We start from the raw sequence: 20,782 nt of genomic DNA, 5'->3' as shown, positions 1-20,782 counted from the left end.
CTCTTTCAGGTCAACAGGAAAAACATCATTGCCATCAAATTTTGGAAACGGGGCCCTGTCCTTTAATAACTGAAGAGGCTGAAGATAGAAGTTAAGAGACTTGCCCTTGGCCTTTGCTGTTAGTAAGTAGTGACTGCAAGCCTAGAATCTAGGTCTCTCCTCTTAGCCAGTTTTCTTTTCATTATATGGTGTTGCCGAGGTAAATTATGTATTTCCCTATTTTCCTACAGAGCTAATTTTTCTGGGGGGAAGGGCACCATGTTTTGTTCTTTTTTTTTTTTGGCAATGTCTGGAGACATTTTTGTGTGTGGGGGGGGTTGGTATCATTAATCTACAATTACATGAGGAACATTATGTTTACTAGACTTCCCCCATCACCAAGTCCCCCCACACACCCCATTACAGTCACTGTCCATCAGTGTTGTAAGATGCTATAGAATTACTACTTGTCTTCTCTGTTGTCCAACCTTCCCCATGCTCCCCACCCCCACATTATGTCTGCTAGTAGTAGTAATGTCCCTTTTTTTCCCCGTCTCCCTCCCTTCCCATCCATCCTTCCCAGTCCCTTTCCCTTTGGCAACTGTTAGTCCATTCTTGGGTTCTGTGATTCTGCTGCTGTTTTGTTCCTTCAGTTTTTTCTTTGTTCTTACACTCCAGATGAGTGTAATCATTTGATACTTGTCTTTTTCTGCCTGGCTTATTTCACTGAGCATAATACCCTCTAGCCCCATCCATGTTGTTGCAAATGGTAGGATTTGTTTTCTTCTTATGGCTGAATAATATTCCATTGTGTATATGTACCACATCTTCTTTATCTATTCATCTACTGATGGACACTTAGGTTGCTTCCACTTCTTGGCTATTGTAAATAGTGCTGCAATAAACATAGGGGTGCATATGTCTTTTTCAAACTGGGCTGCTGCACTCTTAGGGTAAATTCCTAGGAGTGGAATTCCTGGGTCAAATGGTATTTCTATGTTTAGTTTTTTGAGGAACCTCCATACTGCTTTCCAAAATGGTTGAACTAATTCACATTCCCACCAGTAGCGTAGGAGTGTTCCCCTTTCTCCACAACCTCACCAACATTTGTTGTTGTCTTTTGGATGGCAGCAATCCTTACTGGTGTGAGGTGATATCTCATTGTGGTTTTAATTTGCATTTCTCTGATGATTAGCGATGTGGGGATCTTTTCATGTGTCTGTTGGCCATCTGAATTTCTTCTTTGGAGAGGTGTCTGTTCAGATCCTGTGCCCATTTTTTAATTGAATTATTTGCTTTTTGTTTGTTGAGATGTGTGAGCTCGTTATAAATTTTGGATGTCAACCCTTTATCAGATCTGTCATTTATGAATATATTCTCCCATACTGTAGGATGTCTTTTTGTTCTACTAACAGTGTTCTTTGCTGACAGAAGCTTTTCAGCTTGATATAGTCCCACTTGTTCATTTTTGCTTTTGTTTCCCTTGCCCAGGGAGATATGTTCATGAAGAAGTTGCTGATGTTTATGTCCAAGAGATTTCTGCCTATGTTTTTTTCTAAGAGTTTTATGGTTTCACGACTTACATTCAGGTCTTTGATCCATTTTGAATTTACTTTTGTGTATGGGGTTAGACAATGATCCAGTTTCATTCTCTTGCATGTAGCTGTCCAGCTTTGCCAACACCAACTGTTGAAGAGGCTGTCATTTCCCCATTGTATGTCCATGGCTCCTTTACTGTATATTAATTGACTAAATATGTTTGGGTTATATCTGGACTCTCTGTTCTGTTCCACTGGTCTGTGGGTCTGTTCTTGTGCCAGTACCAACTAGTCTTGATTATTGTTACTTTGTAGTAGAGCTTGAAGTTGGGAAGCAAGATCCTCCCTGCTTTATTCTTCTTTCTCTCAGGACTGCATTGGCTATTCGGGGTCTTTTGTGGTTCCATATGAATTTTAAAACTATTTCTTCCAGTTAGTTGAAGAATGCTGTTGGTATTTTGATAGGGATTGTATTGAATCTATATATTGCTTTAGGCAGGATGGCCATTTTGATGATATTAATTCTTCCTAGCCGAGAGCATGGGATGAGTTTCCCTTTGTTAGTGTCCTCTTTAATTTCTCTTACGAGTGTCTTGTAGTTTTCAGGGTATAGGTCTTTCACTTCCTTCGTTAGGTTTATTCCTAAGTATTTTATTCTTTTTGATGCAATAGTGAATGGAATTGTTTTCCTGATTTCTCTTTCTGCTAGTTCATTGTTAGTGTATAGGAAAGCAACAGATTTCTGTGTATTAATTTTGTATCCTGCAACTTTGCTGAATTCCAATATTAGTTCTAGTAGTTTTGGAATGGAGTCTTTAGGGTTTTTTATGTACAATACATGTCATCTGCAAACAGGGACAGTTTGGCTTCTTCTTTACCAATCTGGATTCCTTGTATTTCTTTGTTTTGTCTAATTGTCATGGCTAGGACCTCCAGTACTAGATTGAATAACAGTGGGGAGAGTGGGCATCCCTGTCTTGCTCCTGATCTTAGAGGAAAAACTTACAGCTTCTCACTGTTAAGTATGATGTTGGCTGTGGGTTTATCATATATGACCTTTAATATGTTGAGGGACTTGCTCTCTATACCCATTTTGATGAGAGTTTTTATCATGAATGGATGTTGAATTTTGTCACTTTTTCAGCATCCATGGAGATGATCATGTGGTTTTTGTCCTTCTTTCTGCTGATGTGTGGATGATGTTGATGGATTTTCAAATGTTGGACCATCCTTGCATCCCTGAGATGAATCCCATTTGATCATGGTGTATGATCCTCTTGATGTATTTTTGAATTTGGTTTGCTAATATTTTGTTGAGTATTTCTGCATCTATGTTCATCAGGGATATTGGTCTGTAATTTTCTTTTTTTATGGGGTCTTTGCTTGGTTTTGGTATTAGAGTGATGCTGGCTTCATAGAATGAGTTTGGAAGTATTCCCTCCTCTTCTATATTTTGGAAAACTTTAAGGAGAATGGGTATTATGTCTTCTCTATATGTCTGATAAAATTCAGCAGTGAATCCATCTGGCCTGGAGGTTTTGTTCTTGGGTAGTTTTTTGATTACTGATTCAATTTTGTTGGTCGTATTTGGTCTGTTTAGATTTTCTGTTTCTTCCTTGGTCAGTCTTGGAAGGTTGTATTTTTCTAGGAAGTTGTCCATTTCTTCTAGGTTTTCCAGCTTGTTAGCATATTGATTTTCATAGTAGTCTCTAATAATTCTTTGTATTTCTGTGGTATCTGTCATGATTTTTCCTTTCTAATTTCTGGTTCTGTTGATGTGTGTAGATTCTCTTTTTCTCTTAATATGTCTGGCTAGGGGCTTATCTATTTTGTTTATTTTCTCAAAGAACCAGCTCTTGGTTTCATTGCTTTTTTTCTATTGTTTTTTTCTTCCCAATTTTATTTATTTCTTCTCTGATCTTTATTATGTCCTTTCTTCTGCTGATTTTGGACCTTATTTGTTCTTCTTTTTCCAGTTTCAATAATTGTGACTTTGGACTGTTCATATGGGACTGTTTTTCCTTCTTTGAATAGGCCTGGATTGCTGTATACTTTCCTCTTCGAATTGCCTTTGCTGCATCCCACAGAAGTTGGGGCTTTGTGCTGTTGTTGTCACTTGTCTCCATATATTGCTTGATCTCTATTTTAATTTGGTCATTGATCCATTGATTATTTAGGAGCATGTTGTTAAGCCTCCATGTGTTTGTGAGCCTTTTTGCTTTGTTTGTACAATTTATTTCTAGTTTTATACCTTTGTGGTCTGAGAAGTTGGTTGGTAGAATTTCAATCTTTTGGAATTTAATGAGGCTCTTTTCGTGGCCTAGTATTTAGTCTATTCTGGAAAATGTTCCATGTGCACTTAAGAAGAATGTGTATCCTGCTGCTTTAGGGTGTAGAGTTCTGTAGATATCTGTTAGGTCCATCTGTTCTAGTGTGTTGTTCAGGGCCTCTGTGTCCTTACTTATTTTGTCTGGTGGATCTGTCATTTGGAATGAGAAGTGTGTTGAAATCTCCTAGAACGAATGCATTGCATTCTATTTCCTCCTTTAATTCTGTTAGTATTTCTTTCACATATGTTGGTGCTCCTGTATTGGGTGCATATATATTTATAATGGTTATATCCTCTTGTTGGACTGAGCCCTTTATCATTATGTAATGTCCTTCTTTATCTCTTGTTACTTTCTTTGTTTTGAAGTCTATTTTGTCTGATACAAGTACTGCAACACCTACATTTTTCTCCCCATTGTTTGCATGAAATATCTTTTTCCATCCCTTCACTTTTAGTCTGTGTATGTCTTTGGGTTTGAGGTGAGTCTCTTGTAACTAGCATATAGATGGGTCTTGCTTTTTTATCCATTCTATTACTCTGTGTCTTTTGATTGGTGTATTCAGTCCATTTACATTTAGGGTGATTATTGAAAGATATGTACTTATTGCCATTGCAGGCTTTAGATTCATGGTTACCAAAGGTTTAAGGGTAGCTTCTTTACTATCTAACTGTCTAACTTAACTCGCTTATTAAGCTATTATAAACACAGTGTGATGGTTCTATATTTCTTTCCCTTCTTATTTCTCCTCCTCCATTCTTTGTATGTTAGGTGTTTTATTCTGTACTCTTTTGTGTTTCCTTTGACTGCTTTTGTGAATAGCTGATTTTATTTTTTCCCTTTAGTTAGTATTTGGTTGGTCTGCTTTCTTTGGTGTGATTTTATTTTCTCTGGTGATCTATTTAACCTTAGAAGTGCTTCCATCTAGAGCAGTCCCTTTAAAATATCCTGTAGAGGTGGTTTGTGGGACGCAAATTCCCTCAACTTTTGCATGTCTGCGAATTGTTTAATCCCTCATTCATATTTAAATGATAATCTTGCTGGACACAGTATTCTTGTTTCAAGGTCCTTCTGTTTCATTGAATTAAATATATCATGACATTCTCTTTTGGCCTGTAAGGTTTCTGTTGAGAAGTCTGATGATAGACTGATGGGTTTTCCTTTTTAGGTGATCTTTTTTCTCTCTCTGGCTGCCTTTAATACTCTGTCCTTGTCTTTGATCTTTGTCATTTTAATTATTGTATGTCTTGGTGTTGTCCTCCTTGGGTCCCTTGTGTTGGGAGATCTGCGGGCTTCCATGGTCTGAGAGACTATTTCCTCCCCCAGTTTGGGGAAGTTTTCAGCAATTAATTTTTCAAAGACACTTTTTATCCCTTCTTCTGTCTCTCCTTCTTCTGGTTCCCCTATAATGCAAATATTGTTCCTTTTGGATGGTCACACAGTTCTCTTAATATTCTTTCCTTCCTGGAGATCCTTTTATCTCTGCCTCCGCTTCTCTGTATTCCTGTTCTCTTATTTCTATTCCATTAACAGTCTCTTGCACCTCATCTAGTCTTCTCTTAAGTCCTTCCAGAGATTCATTTCTGTAATCTCCCTCCTGACTTCATCCCTTATCTCTTGCATATTTTTATGCAGGTCCATCAGCATGGTTATGACCTTTATTTTGAATTCTTTTTCAGGAAGATTGTTTATATCTATCTCCCCAGGCCCTCTCTCAGGGGTTGTCTGGGTGATTCTTGACTGGACCAAATTCTTCTGCCTTTTCATGTTGATAGAGTTAGTCGTAGAAAGGTGGTGCATGTGTCGGCTGGGAGAACAAAGTCCCTTCCTGCTTGCTGGTCGCCTTGCCCTTCGCTGCTGCCTTTTGGTTACCCACACACTGTGAACAGCCTCCAGGTTAATCCCCTGAGCTGCCGTGGGCAGGGCAGCCCTCACGGTAGCCCAGAGCCCTGCGGGGAGTGGCAGGCAAGCCGGGTGTGTTCTCCTATGAGGATGGTGCCCCTTTGTGCCTTGCCCCGGCCTCCTCTGTGCACTGGGAGGAGACTCTGGGTGGTTGCTCTGGGCATGGCTGCTCTCCGGCTGCTCTGCAGCTGTGGCGGGGCAGCGCTGGCCAGGGGAACAAATGGCAGGCTGTTTATCACTGTGGGGGGCTTCAAAGCTGCGTTGCCACACAGGGGGTTAGGGTGCCTGAAGTTCCTCAGGATTCTCAGCCTGCTGGACTGAGTGTGCCAGGACAATTCCATCCAGCTGTTAAGCCCCTGTCCCTTTGAGACTTTCAAAAAGCACTCGGTTTTGTTTGGTCCCAGGGGATCCAGCTGTGGGGACCCGCTCTCAGATTTTATTTTTCTGTTTCTCTGATATCCAGCATACCATGAATGTTTGTCTGTGCTCCCAGTGCAGATTATTAGGGCTGGTTATTTAGCAGTCCTGTGCTTCCACTCTCTCCCCACTCTGACTCCTTTCCTCCCACCAGTGAGCTGGGGTGGGGGGAGTGCTCGTGTTCCCGCCGGGTCACAGCTTTCTATCTTACCCCCTTTGTGAGATGCCAAGTTTTTGCAGATGTAGATGTAGCCTGGCTATTGTACTGTATCTTCTGGTCTGTCAGATGTAGTTGTATTTGTTATATTTTCAAAAATAGATATGGTTTTGGGAGATTTATGCTGCCCTACTCATGCCACCATCTTCCCATGTTTTGTTCTTAAGAGCATTACTGATGCATAATTCACATGCCATACTATTCAACCATTTAAAGTGTACAGCTCACTGGTTTTTAGTGTATTCACAGAGTTGCACAACCTCCACTACTCTCTAATTTTAAAACAGTTTATCACCCTAAAAGGGAACCTTGTACCAAGTAGCACTCATTCCTGTTCCACTTATCCCCAGACTTGAGCAGCCGCTAATCTACTTTCAATCTCTATGGATCTCTCTGTTCTGGGCATTTAATGTAAGTGGAATTATACGGTATGTGGTTTCTTTGTGACTTACTTCTTTCACTTAGAGTAATGTCTTCAAGGTCTATCCATGTTGTAACATGTATCAATACTTCTTTCCTTTTTATTGCCAAATAATAATCCATGTATGGAATGTTTTGTTTACCCATTTATCAGTGGAAGAACACTTGGGTTTTTTCTACTTTTGGCTATTGTGAATAATAATGGTATGAACACTTGTAAAAAGTTTTTGTGTGGACAAATGTGAAGACAGGAATATTTCTCTTGGTATATACCTAGGAGAATTGCTGGTCATGTGATAACTCTAACATTTTGAGGAACTGCCAAACTGTTTCCCAAAATGGTTACATCATACATGTTTTCCAGCAATTTTTATGGGTTCCAATTTCTCCACCTTCTAGTCAACACTTATTATTATCTTTTTAAAATTATAGCCATAAAGTGGTGACAAATATGGTTAGTGGCTACCACATTGGACAGACTAGAACTAGTCAGGGACTAAAATGAAATTCAAAGCCAGATCATAAATTCCACCCTCATTTTTTTCAAAGCAACCCTTATTGAGCCTATACTATGTGGCAGTTACTATACTAAGCATTGTCTTAGTACATTTCCTTTAATTCTCATGATACCACCAGCAATACTGTTACTGTGTCATTTTATAAATGAGTGAAGTGGCTTAGAGAAATAAAGCTCCTAGTGGATGTAAGTGGCAAATCTGAAATTTAAGTTTAAGTCAGTTTATTTCCTGAACTGTGAGTCTTTATCCACTAAACAATACTGCTAATTATTTAGTAGATTTGCTTTCCAAAATGAATCTAATCAATCATTACTTTGCAAAGTTTTACCCTCACCATGCATTTTCTCTGGCTCCCAGGGACACACATGTAGTTCTCAAACTCAGTTAATCTGAATCACCTACTTCAATATGCCTCATTAGCTTTGTGGCTGTTTCTGATACATACCAAAATTCGAGACTACTTTGAAGAGAATGGTGCCATAAACAAGATAGAAGTTTATTTTTCTTACCCATGAAGAAGCCCAAATAGTTGGTGTCTTGCCCATGGGTTTCAGCCCTGGACAAGTTTACTTTGGATTCAGTGTGACCAAAGATATGACAGTAGAATGCTCTTGGGGTGAAAGGGCTGTACCCAACTTTATTTCCACAGTGGCAGGTCAATCACTAAAACCCCATCCACTCAGAGCGAGTCTGGTTGCAGCAAGCTGGTCTCTGCTTCTGGGCCTCTCTGCCTGCACAGCTGTCTTCGGTGCTGCCACCACTCCAGGCTCTGCTCTGCTTTCCTGCAACTGTGCCACCATGTCACCCAGAGCACTGGGCAGGGCTCTTTATAGAGAGTTGATAATGATGTACTGCCCACACATGTGTAGTGAGCGAGCCAACCAGGGCCAGGTGAGAATCCTGGCCACAGGAACCTTCACTTTATCCACAGTTGGTCAGTCTAGGGCTGACAGCAAGCTCTGTGATGCTGGGCACCAGCCTCCTTCTACCTTGCTTCTTTGCTGTGTTTGTCATCTCACTGTCCAGCTGGCTGTTAGAGCTTCATCTATTACTTCTGCCTTCCAGTCAGCAAGAAGGTGGAAGAGAAGAATACACACCTTCCCTTTAAGGATTACCCAGGAATATGCACATACCACTTGCACTTAATCCTACTGGACAGAATTGAGGCCATGCTTTGCTTCAAGGGAGGCTTGGAAAAGTAGTCTTTAATCTGAGTGGCTATGTATTCAGTGAACTATTAGAGATTCTCTTATGGTGGAGAATTAAAAGGGGTGAATTAATCTGTCACACCCAGGAAGGAGGAAAATTTACCTAATTCTTACACCTACTTTTGATATGAGACCTAAGAGAAATTCTTCCTATAAGAGATTTTAGTTCCCATAATGAGGGTGACTAAGGCAGTGGTTCTCAAATTCTGCAGCACTTGAGAATCACCTGGGGATCCTAAAAGCTACTGATGCCTAGCTTTCATACCCAATCATTCTGATTTAATTGGTATCCAGTGGAACCTGGACATCAGGGTATTTAAAAGCTTCCATGGTATTTCTAATGTGCAGCAAAATTTGGGAACAACACTCCTCAACCTTTGGATTTCAGATCCACTGAATGTGGATTTGCCCCATCAATGGCCCCCTATTTTTTCCTCTAAAATGAAACCCCAGCTGTTGGACTCATCATGTTACTGGTAATAAGGTTAGATATGAACAGGGTAAATATATTATCAACCCTGCAAAAGATAATTCAGAGGACATGTCATATTGACAATAGCTAGTGACATTTTCACCTACAGAGAAGAACATATTTTTAATTGTAGCTATATTTAAACACATGCATTATTTATGTGTGGCATGAAAATAGCTATTTTGGTTGTGTGTGTGTGTGCAGCAAGGCTCAGACATGATGGTGATTCATCCTTGAGCACAATATTTACATTTACAAACATAAGAACTCATTCAAATCAAATTTGGATGGCTCTCTCTGGCAGTATGCTTGTCATCTACAAACTCAAAATAGCCTTTTAGAGATCCAAACACTTTGAGCTAGCAGCACCTCAAACTATGACTAGCTGTCAGGTATTTTATCCATTCAGATAGGTAGCAGAGGTTATGTTTTCTTTGAATTGCTAGTGTGGAGGTCTGTCTGTTAAGCTGAGACGTGAAATGAGAAGAGGAATAAAATAGAAAGTTTCAAAGAAAAGATCTAGACAGGTCATTTCATCCACCTCTTCACCTTCAGAAAGAATGACATTAGAATATTCTAAGCAGATGAGAATCTATACTATTTTTATAGCTCTTAAATGACAGGATTGCACAATCCCATTCTCACCATTCCTACCGCACCACATTTCATTGTAAGAATTTGCAGCTAGAAAGTTTTTCTTGGTGTAGAACCCAAGGGCTCTGACCAGTTCAACCCCCTTTCCTTCTTGCTGGTCTTCAATTCAGATGGACAACAGCATTCTTTGTAATATTTTTCTCACATGCTTAAACTTTAATTAAATAAATCTTCAAGTTTCTCCTTTCCAATCTGATTAACTTCCCTTCATAATCTTTCTCTTACACAGTTTTCAAGTAGTCACCTTCATAGTGGTCTTAACCATGGTGTTCCCAAACTTGTCTTCACATTGGAATCACCTTGGGTGCTTCAACTACTGGGTGCTTCACCCCCAGAGATGATAATTTAATTGTCTGGGGTATGTCCTGAATTGGAATTTTTGAAAGATTCCCAAGTGATTCAGAATTGCAGACAACTTTGGGAACCACTATCTGAATCTTCTGCAGGCCTATTGCCTTCCCCTCCTTCCTCCAAGCTAATAGAACCTCAATAGCAGTTCCAGATTAGGAATCATAATTGGCCTAAACAGTCGTTCCCAGCCCTGGTTATCATTAGAATCATCTGTAGAGCTAGGACAATAGGAATACCTGGACCCCACCAAGAAATTAAGTCAGAATATCTATGGGACCCTAGGGCAACCACACCTTTAAAAACTACTCTCCAGATGTTTTTAATGCATCACCAGGGTTGGGAACCAGTGCTGAGAAGTCAGTGGTTCTCAAAGTGTTTTCCTAAGATCAGCATTAGCAGAATCAACCAAGAACTTAAAGTATAAAATCCTCAGGTCCACTTAGTCAAAATCTATGAGGGTGAAACCATCATCAATCTGTGTTTTAACAAGCCCTCCAGGTGGTTCCAATGCCTGCTAAAGTTAGAGAAATACTAGTTTAAGTCCCTTAAGATGATCCTGTTTCCTGATTTTCCAGTCTCCCTTTCAATAACAGGTGACCACGTGACACAGTTCTGGCCAGTGAGACCTAATAGAGAGAGGTCTGGGAAGGGTTGATTTCTGGGAAGGCTTTTACTTTCTTGATAGAAGGGAACAGAGAAGACTGGTCGCATGTGTCTGCTTCATCCTCCCTCCTCATCTTGAAGGCAGACGGTCTCTAGAACTATAGTTGCATATGGGGGCCATGAGGTGGAAAACCAAGAGAAACACAGAGATGTTGACCCTGATGTTAGTATGCTGCAGACCAATACCAGCAGTACTCCAGATTTCTAGTTATGGGAAAAGCAAACTCCTTGTTTAAGCCATTGTAAGTAGAATTTTATGTTGGCTGCAGCAGAACACAATCCTGACAGAGAATCAAATCTCCAAGTACCCTTACAAAGAGAACACTCAGAATTGAATCCAATACTTGTAACTGGAGCTAATCATGCTAAAGGTAAAGTAATGTCACCTTGTAGTATTATTCTAAATACTACATTGCACGATCCCAAACCTGGCTACATAGCAGAATTACATGAGGAAGCTTACTCAAAAGAATACTTGAACTTCTCCCCAGATGTACTGAATTAGAATCTCCAAGATTTGGACTCAGGGACTCTGTAACTTAACAAGGTAACTTGCCCCCAGATGGCCCCAGTCTATAGCATGGCTGAGAACTAGGGTAAGGAGAGAGTCCAAAGTGCAAAATTTGAGGTGCTAGCCCTCAGAGTGTGCAAATGTAGGGTTAATAGGTTGCATGACCCTGAGAGGGGGTGCCTCCTTTAATTTTGTTGCCTAGGCACCTCGTTTAGCCTCACCCTAGTTTCCACCCTGATTCAGATAAGGTAAACTTAACAGGTGGTGTCTGCCATTATGGGAAAACCCCTAGTCATTCCTTTTTTACAAAACAGTCAGTTAAATCAACTGAATTATTTAATTTTTCAGTGGTGCTTCCCGCATAATAAAAACAGACACATTTATCTATAAATGAATCCATATACAGTTTAATTTCAATTTGGGATTTGTTTCTTGGTGTCAGATGATGACATCAATACCCTTCTGAGTTGAAAAATAACTACAGTACTGATTGTCTCAATCCCTGTTCACCCACATGAAAACAGGAATGAGGTCCTGTGAGAGAAGAATTTAATTAGGTGAGTCAATGGGTGTCAGATCATCGTTGTGGCAGAATCCAGAACGGAGAACTTCATGTAGCTACTAAGTAATCAAGTATTTGTTTCTTGAATTAAAAGCGGAAACCAGTAGGTGTTTCCCAAAAGCATTTTAGAACACACATATGCTGCAGTCTCCCAGAAATAGAAGTGTGGGTAACTTAACCCAAAGTTGTGGTTCTTGTGTCCAGCTTGCGTTGGGTAGTGCGTCAGCAGAATGAATGGTGGTGAATCTCAGTGAACTGACATTTTGCAGCTTTCTAAAAATGCCTTTTGGGGGTTGGCAAGGAAGTAGGGATGCTGGCCAGGCAGACTAAGGGAAGCCCACACATGGCTTTGGTTGAGGAAATGCCAGAGGGCACGACAACAGCTTTAGGTGGGCCTGTTTCATTACATGTTTCATGTCTTTGGCTTTTGCTTTTATAGGTGCAGTACTGATGGGAACAGCTGGTGCTTGTGGCAGGACAGCCTCAACCAAGTGAATGATAAAAGGGCCCTCTTCTCAGACCATCCCTCCTGCTGCAGAGGTAGCATTGGAGCACCTCTCATCTTAGTGCAGCTAAGCATTTGCCCAGTGCTGATTAGGAAAACACTTAACAAGTAGTTCCTAAAAATAATGACCACTCTTTCTGGCCTGGAGTGTGCTAGACACTCAGGCTGACTCCTTGTCACTCTGTGTTTTCCCGGGTTTACTCTGCATTTTACTGCAGGGAGGGGATCAGAAGTGGGCCTACCTGTGAAGTGGAAATTGAGCAACTGTCATCTTGCAGCTGCTTCTCTACTTCCTTTTCTGAGTCTTTAAGTAGCCAAGGTGGCACTCAACAGCAACCGGCAAAAAGAGACTGCATTAAATCAATACCTGAATGTGTCAGAAGGTTTGAAGTGCAAATAAAATTTGTTTTCCAGCCAAGATGATTGAGAATCCACACCTGGTGACAGCGCAACACAAACCTTGGTACCTGGTGCTCACTGGAATTTGTTCTCTTGGTATAGGGGAGGTCCCAGTGGTTCTACCTGTGAAGTTACACTCCTGCAAACACAAAGACTGGGTGTTTTTATGAAATGCATCCTATGAACGGAAGAAATGGCATGATGGCTGGGATCTATTTCTAAAATATTTAAATGTAAGAACTTCAAAGAAAAAAGAAAACCAATAAAGGACACTAGAGCAAATGTGGCAAAATTGGGATTGTTGAATCTAAATGTTGAGTAAACAGGGATTTACTCTAATTTTGTGTATTTGAACATTTTCATAATCTGTCTAGGTAGTTAATTAGATCATCATAAAGCTCATAAAGCTTGTGATAAGTCTATATGTGCCTTTGCATACTAGCCAATTTTTTAAAGGTGATAGCAAGCAATAAGAAGCCAGAACTGTGGAATTTGATTTGGAATGTCCTTCCTACTCAGCCCCATCCATCTCCTGCTTGGGCTCAGGTGCCTTACTTTTCAGTGAAAAGATGGTAGGACTGGGGCTCAAGAAATCTGGGTGTAATTCGGTCTGTTCCTTAACAGTGAGACCTTAGAAGTTGCTTGCTCTGCAGCTTCTTCCCTTCCTCTGTAAACTGGGGGATGATCCTGTAATAACACCAAATCTAATGGGTTATTGGAGGCTCACTTGAAATAGGTACCCTGTGAAGAGTTAGGAAGCATTGTTATTAACACCAGCCGCATGACCTTGGGCCAGGTGGTCAAGGTTCTGGCCTCAGAGTCCTCATTTATAAGATGAGGGGAGAGACTGCATTAGCCATCCCAGGGTACTGAAGCACCCCACCACAACCTACTGAGGCAGGATTTCCAAGGGCAGGGGCCCTGCAAAGCTATGCAGCTGATTCTGCATTGCAGCCTAGTTAGGGGGCAACTGGATTAAGTAATGGTAGAGTTTCTTTCATTGCTCTAACAGCAGAAAGTTCCATTTGATGGATTGGGAGTCCATTGTGCCAAATTATTTTGATGGTTAGGTATGGTCATAGTTTTGGAGTAATTTCATGGTGATGAACAGAACCAGAAGAAATGAGGAAGAGATCTCATCTGGTGAACCAAGGACTTTATAGCTGGGGGTAGGCATGCAAATCAGGAGTGGAGGGGTCAGTTCTCTCATGAGGCTGTTACCAAAAGTGACTTGTGAGACGGCTCCCCAAGCCACCAGGAGGAGCTTAGAGCAGGAGAGCAAACTGTCTCAGGTGAGAGCAGCACCCATAACTTTCACCATCTAGGACAACCTTAGATGGCTGGTCTAGACACCAGGACCACATGCCGGGGTGACCCCATAGTCCCAGCTCTCGGCCTTGTGCCTCCCTCACTGCCAGGCCTTGCGATCTGCTTGCCCCCACGCCCCCTGCTTTTCCTTGCAGGGCATTCCAACTGCGCACGTTTGCTTACAAGTCACTCTTCCCACATTCTTGTTTCTTTCAGAACTCTTGTTTCTCACCTGAAAAGCAATCCAATTCAGTATTTGTTGACAGCCTGCTATGTGCAAGGCCTTATGCAACCAACCTCAGATGACATAAATGAGAGGAAAAGGGAGCTTTTGCCCTTAAAGTATCAGTCTAATGTGGGGAGGGAGGAGAGATTAAGCCAAGCACACAGATAACTCCAGTACACAAAGAATCTGGCAAGTGCCATAAGAATAATGAATTGTGAAAGTATTTTAGGGAGAGTGGTTGCATTCAAAAGACAAAGTGGTATTGGAGAAAGGTCTTGATCAGAAATTAGGTTTCCTGGAAGCAGAGAAGGATGGGGAGATTATCTGGGGAAGAGCAGGAGGAAAGGCATGCAGGTGGGAAAAGGTGGCGTGTGATTGAAGAGAAGAAAGCATTGCCATTTTGGCTGGATCCTGGAATGAGCAGGAGAGTTGTAGGCTGAGGCCATTCAGAAGAAGCACTTAACTTGCTAAGTTAGAAGGGCCCCTGAAGGCTTTTTGAGAAAAGGCCTGATGTGATCCAAGCAGTACTGTGAGAACACTGACCTGGCAGCCTGGAGAGCCAGCTGAACCAAGCCACCTAGTGTGCCGAAGACAAGTGCGGTGGCCTTCGGGGTGGGTCGCAGGGGTTCACCACACGTGAGTACACACAGAATCCAGGAGTCAGGCTAAGGAGGAGACGTCATGAGGTGTTATTCTTAAGACTCTAGTTAGTCTGAGGTGAGAAGCTCTCTGTTTTACACCTATACTTGAGGTCTAGAGGGGTCAACATTTTCCTGTCATACACTGGAAACATAAAATCAAGTTTCCCCCAAGTGTACCTTCTTCGGTCGACACTGACAGATTCATCTTCCTCTGTAACAACAGGATTCTGTAAGAAAAAAGTCATTGAAAGGAAGGCTGCAGTACCCTGCCCTCTTTGCTTTGCAGAACTCTGTGCGAGGCCCCTGAGCACAGATGACTTTGTTCTTTCATGTAACTTTCCCTCCTCCTCCTCCCTGTGTGCTCTGTTATGTTCCTTCCCCCTTTCACAGCATCTGCAAGGTCTCCCTCTCTGATGACTCCATCTTCTAGCATCCATCCTGCTACTTCCCCCCAACTCCTTCTGCTCCAAACCACTGTCTCTCACTTCAACCACTGCAAGAGCCTCCTAACCACCGGTTTGTACTTTTGCCCCCTCCCTTCAAGCCACAGACATCCACAGTGGTCCTTTTCAGAGTGAAAAAATACCATATTACTGCCTTGTTTCAAACCTCCAGCCCCCTTCTCCTCCCTCACACCAATACACAGGCTAATATCTTAAGTACTTAGCAAGGCCCACGTGGTCCTTTATGACCTGACCCCTGGTTCCCTCTTTCCCTTACTCACCAGCCACTCTGGCCTCCTTGCTGTTTTCATACCCATCAAGCATGTGCCAGACTCAGGCCTGGCCCTTGCTTCCCCCTCTATCTGAAATATCCTCCTTCAGATATTTGTGCAGCCCACTTCCTCACTTAAGGGTTCTGTTTAAATGCCACCTCCTCAAAGAAGCATTTTGGACCACCCTGTCACTCTATCCACTTATCTTGCTCAATTATTCTTCATAGCACCGATCATAATCAGTATTTGTTTCGAGTCTGCTCCAGTAGAATGTAAGCTCCATCAGGAAACACTCTCTGTTTTGCCTGCCCTCAGTTTGTTCGGGGCCTGGGGAAGGGCCAGGTTCTCATTAGCTGAATGAATAAATGTGGAGATCTTTTCTCTAGAAAAGACTTTCCTTTGGTTCTGCTTGTTTCTTGGTTCCTCATTCACATTGGTCTTTGAAGGTTTTGACTTAATGCCTTGCTCCTTGCCAGTATGGAAATAAATGTTTCTCCTCCTCCTTCTCAGACCATTCCTGATATTTTCGTGCACTAATGATATGAAATATGCCCCAAGATTCACCCCTTACTCTACTTCTGCCCCTCTCTCTGCCTTTTCTCCAGCTTTATCTCTTATCTCTGTGCAGATGATACTCTAATATTTAATTTCAGCCAGATCTCTTAAACACCAGCACTTTCAATGCCTACCAGGTATCCTGATGGCACCTCATATTTCATGTACTTAAAAATTCTTCCTCTTCCTTACTTTTCTATGTGTGTTAATACCACAACTATTTTCTTGACTGCTGAGTTAGAAGTCTTAGAGTCATTTTATCCGTCCTCCTTCAAGACCTTCTTTCCTATTGGCCAATCCTATTGAATTTTGCTTCTAAACGGCTCTTACCTCTCTTCAGTTATTTCCATTCCCAAAGCCACCACCCTGATAGGGCCTTTGTCTGCCTGGCCAGAGCCAGCTTGATCTCTTTGATGGTTCCCTTCCTGATCATAGGCCCTTATTTAAGGTCCCCTGTCCTTGGATCTCTGTTTCAAGGAGTCCCTCTAGGCTCTGAGCCAGTTAGCTCCACCTCATTGATGACCATGCATTTCTGGTCAGAGTTTGGCTTCATGCTTGTCCCTAGACTGCCTAAGGCTCCAACCCTGCTCTTAACTGAATGTCTAGAAGCCACGTCTTCTGCAGCCTAGACCCAGCTCCTAGTTCTCCAGTCCAGAGGCTCCAAGCTCCCATTTCCCAAGGCAATAAGATTTGAAGTCGCATCTCTACCAGCCCTCTGCCTTCTACCCTAATTCCCAGCTTCAAATAAAAGTCAGAATCATTTTTGAAAGAGTTTTAAGTCTTGGCTACTCTACTAGAAAATTGTTAATGAAATTTCTTGTGGAATAAAGGCCAAGTTCCTTAGCTTAGAACTCAAGTTTGACTGTCATCTACTTTTTGCCACAGATTTCCTAAAAGAGACCTAAGACTCAAATGCACAGAGGGGCTGGGAAGGCAATGGGAGTGAATAACATGTGTCCTGAATAATATCATAAGGTGTGGTGGAGACTGGCAAATCGGAGAGCAGGCGTCCTATGTAAAGGAGAGAGGCAGCTATCGCCATGAAGACGTTTGGGCCCAGGGCTGCCAGATGTTCTGATTATTCAACAGAAGCTAGAAATCTTGATTTTTTTAAGGCAAATTTCCTGAGTTTTTTAAAATGTTGGCTTGAAACAAAAACATATGGAACAGTGCACATTGTATCCACAGGCTGGATCTATCCACAGAGCTACCACTTTGGAATTCTGCTCTCTGCCTCACCCAAACCAGCCAAGAGCTCTGAGCCTGTACCTGTTAAAATACTAATAACAGTAAGAGCAATAAGCACATTTTAGAACAGCGTTAAAGATCTATTAGCTCCAGACTAAGCCTCCTCTCTAGTGTAATCAGGAGGAAAGAGAAGTAGAGCAGTAATAACTCTCAGGCTGTGTGAGTCAATGGTATTTGCTGCCCTGTCAGCGTACCTCAAGCCATCCCACAGCGAGCCACAACGGCACAGTGTTTCCCAACCTGGCATAACATACACAAGAAATGTTGTTCTGGTAAACAGGTGGCATTTCCAGAGGCTATAAGACGATATTCTTTAATGAATCTATGTTCCAAATGTTTATCTATCAGGGTCTTGTTTTTTTCAACATGCTTTCCCCAGAAAAAAAATGATATAAATAGGACCACAAAAGCAATACTACACATGAAAAAGAGTGGCAAAAAAAGCTACTGCAAATGTATGGTGTGGCATCGCAACCCCACAAACTTCCTCTATCCTAGTAGCTCTTGTCAGAAATAACCCTCGGGTAGACAAGCCTTTGTGGAGGAGTATGGACAGAGGGTGGGTAGGGTGGTTGAGGAGAGTGTTTGACAGAGCATAGACTTTCTGAAGTCCCTAGAGGGGAAGAGGTTGGCCCTCCAACCACACTCCCTGGACCTGTCTTTAGCAGTATCTCAGGAATGGCCTCTTCTTTCAAGCTGAAGATCTTAGGGTTTGGCCAGAAGTAAAGAAGCAGAAAACACCAATGTGGGGAGCATCTCTCCAGCTATCTTGGTGCTTGAGGGGGCCACAGGACAATGCAGTTTTCCTTCCTGACAAGAGTACTAGTGCAGAGAATGGGGAGGGAACCACATCTGGAAATGTCTCCAATTTATTCAGGTCACAGCTCCCTCTCACCATTCTGCTCCTTCTCCCAGTCCTGCATCTCCCTGGGAACTGGCCATAGGCATTCACTTTACCTAGTATTTCACTTTGTCTGCAGAAGTTCAGCAAGTGGAGCCGACAGCACCACAGGGGGCTCCTACCATCCCCTCAGTCTCCAGGGAGATGCCTCCTAAATGAAAGAATCTAAAAAGAGATACATACACGCACATTTATATACACGTCTTCCGGTTTTTTCAAGCACCAGAATATTTTCTGCTCTGGGCTCCCACACTCAACACTTCATTACCTTCTCTGAGATCTCCTTTCCTTCCTTATAGCACTGTCACCACCCCACACCCCCACCACACACTCTCTCTCTCTCTCTCTGTCTCCACACTGTTATCTCTGAGGAACAGAAGAGCTACTGAAAAGAGGAGCATTTTTAGAGCTTCATCTACCTCACAACTTTACCTCAACCTCACTGAAAATACTAAACATCTGTTCCCAGGAGTACTGAAGGGTACATGGCTCCTTTTCCCCCTCCCTTGTTCATTCCCACCAGCCTCATCCCCATCAGTCAGTGAGCCCATAACTCATTTCAAGACTTCTGTTCAAATCTAACCCTCCTCAGTCAAAACAACCACAAAAACAGCTCTTCCTCTTCCCTCCCTCCTCTCTCCTTGCTTCACTCTCCCTGTCTGGCCATTTTTGCAAATGATGAGATGGAGTGCTAAGGGTAAGACACCACAGACAGGGTGTTAAAGAAGTCAGGTAAATTTGTTTGCAAACAGCATTTTAGTTACATTTCCAAATAATATGCTGAATGTTTTTCTTTATCCTCCAAACTCCTTTCCAGGTGAAACATCTCTAAATGTAAAGCAGTGGTTCCACTGCTAATCTGAAAAGTACAGTAGAAACACTACAAGAGAATCAAAAAGTCTGGAAACATGAAATTGTGTTATTTATTGTACTTTCTTCAGATTAACAACTAAACCCACCATTTTAAATGGAGAGATTCCTTACCTGAAATGTAGTTGAAAACAAACACATTGGGCATTTAAAAAAATGTTTTAACCATGCTTTCAAAATGTAAGTTTCTCCTATGCTTTCTGACTTTACAGGACATTATGCAGGGTATTTGTAATTTAAAAAACTTAAGTGGACAATATGATTGGTATATATTCTCTGTACAATCTTCCAAACTAATTGGATTAATATAAAAGCTATTTATATATAAATCTTCCCATAAGGATGACCAATTCAAATTCAGAGTAACCTCATATTTATCATGAGGATGATTTTGAGTTTTGCATTTTAATGAAATCCTGGGGCCTCCAATGAGAACTGAGTAGAAAAGGGTCATAGTGTCCTATTTCTCCTTTTCTCTAAAAATAGAATTCTTATTACATAAATATTCTATCTGTATTTCACAATAAATCTAAATAAGTGAGAACTGTTCTCAGAATCATGTCACCTCAGCAGAGCTAACTTTCACTGGACTGGGCTCTCTTCTGGTTCTGGTGGATAACTGCAATTGAATTCATTTTCCAATTTTAAATTATTACCATCTCAGAAGCATGTTCCATGTTGCTGCATAGTCTTTGTAATTTAAATTTTAATAACTACACCATATTTCTAATTATTCCTCTGCTGTTTGGCATTTACTTTGTAATCTTTTTTATAACAATTAAAACTGCAGCTAATCTTTGTTAGTTTCTTTTCCTTATGGATTATTTCTTCAGAATACATTCTAAGAGGTAGGATAAAGGGTCAAAAACCTGAAATGTGAAGGTTTTTATTTCACCCAGTGACCAAGAGGTTTTGGAGGCATGGCCATGGCCTCCCGCTTTTCCATCAGAGATAGAAAATACTCCTTTAGAGGTTTATGAAGTGGCTGCAGTCTCCCCACTAGAATGCTGGGATAAGCTCAGAGTCCATTTGAGGGAAATAGAGGCTTAAATGTTATGACCTTTAACCCATGTGAGTTTGTTATTATGTTGTTCTCAACAAGGGGTACCACTAGAACTTTCAGATTATAACAATTTCACTGAAGAAAAAAAAGGAAAATAACCCATGACCATGCAGTGACACTTAAAGAGCTGTATGCTTTAATAAGTGTAAAATTGTCTTGTTTTAATTTGCATTTCTTTTACATTAATGAGATTGGACTTGTTTTCATGTATTTGTTTACTAGTTATTAATAGTTTATTAGTTATTACTAGTTATTGAATGAAGTGTCTATTTCTTTTCCCAGATTATTTACTTTTAAGAATCTAATATTTTTGTGATAATTTCATGTAGATTTTAAACCTTTTTAATACAGGCTAATATTTTCCAGTTATTTTTTCTTTTTAATGTAATTCTAAGGTGATATTAATGAGCTTTACCTCCCTCCAGTTCTCACAGAATTTCTTCAGAAAGATTTGGATATTGGTTTTGGCTCAAAGGACAGACACAAATCACTAACATGCATGTTTCCATAGATGTAAAATTAACAAGTATTGGTATTTTTACAATATGCCAGGCATAAATGATGGAAATAACTTTGGTTAATGCCAACTTTATGTAGCAACTCATTTTTTTT

At 41.2% G+C, this 20,782-nt stretch overlaps 2 long non-coding RNA genes across 4 annotated transcripts in view; both read right to left on the bottom strand.

The window, feature by feature from the left end:
- Positions 1 to 3,772: 3,772 nt before the first annotated feature.
- Positions 3,773 to 15,047, bottom strand: LOC140848475 (uncharacterized). Of its 2 annotated transcripts, none has more exons than XR_012129414.1 (3): positions 14,996 to 15,047; positions 14,721 to 14,842; positions 3,773 to 12,782 (listed from the first exon to the last, which is right to left on the bottom strand). It is a non-coding gene; the product is annotated as an uncharacterized lncRNA (long non-coding RNA). The 2 variants fall into 2 exon arrangements; XR_012129413.1 differs by lacking the exon at positions 3,773 to 12,782 and adding an exon at positions 13,783 to 14,183.
- A 690-nt stretch (positions 15,048 to 15,737) lies between these two features.
- Positions 15,738 to 20,782, bottom strand: part of LOC140848474 (uncharacterized) — a 38,167-nt gene continuing 33,122 nt past the window's right edge. Inside the window, exons 3-4 of one of the 2 annotated variants that reach the window (XR_012129412.1) lie at positions 18,294 to 18,402; positions 15,744 to 15,860 (exon numbers count right to left, since the gene is read on the bottom strand). This is a non-coding gene — a long non-coding RNA (uncharacterized lncRNA). Of the gene's footprint in view, positions 15,861 to 18,293; positions 18,403 to 20,782 lie in introns of both variants that reach the window. The other variant, XR_012129411.1, reaches the window with a different exon arrangement.

The sequence above is a fragment of the Manis javanica genome, chromosome 3 (genome assembly GCF_040802235.1).
Source record: "Manis javanica isolate MJ-LG chromosome 3, MJ_LKY, whole genome shotgun sequence".
Classification (NCBI taxonomy): domain Eukaryota; kingdom Metazoa; phylum Chordata; class Mammalia; order Pholidota; family Manidae; genus Manis; species Manis javanica.
This window is presented reverse-complemented; position numbering and strand designations above follow the sequence as displayed.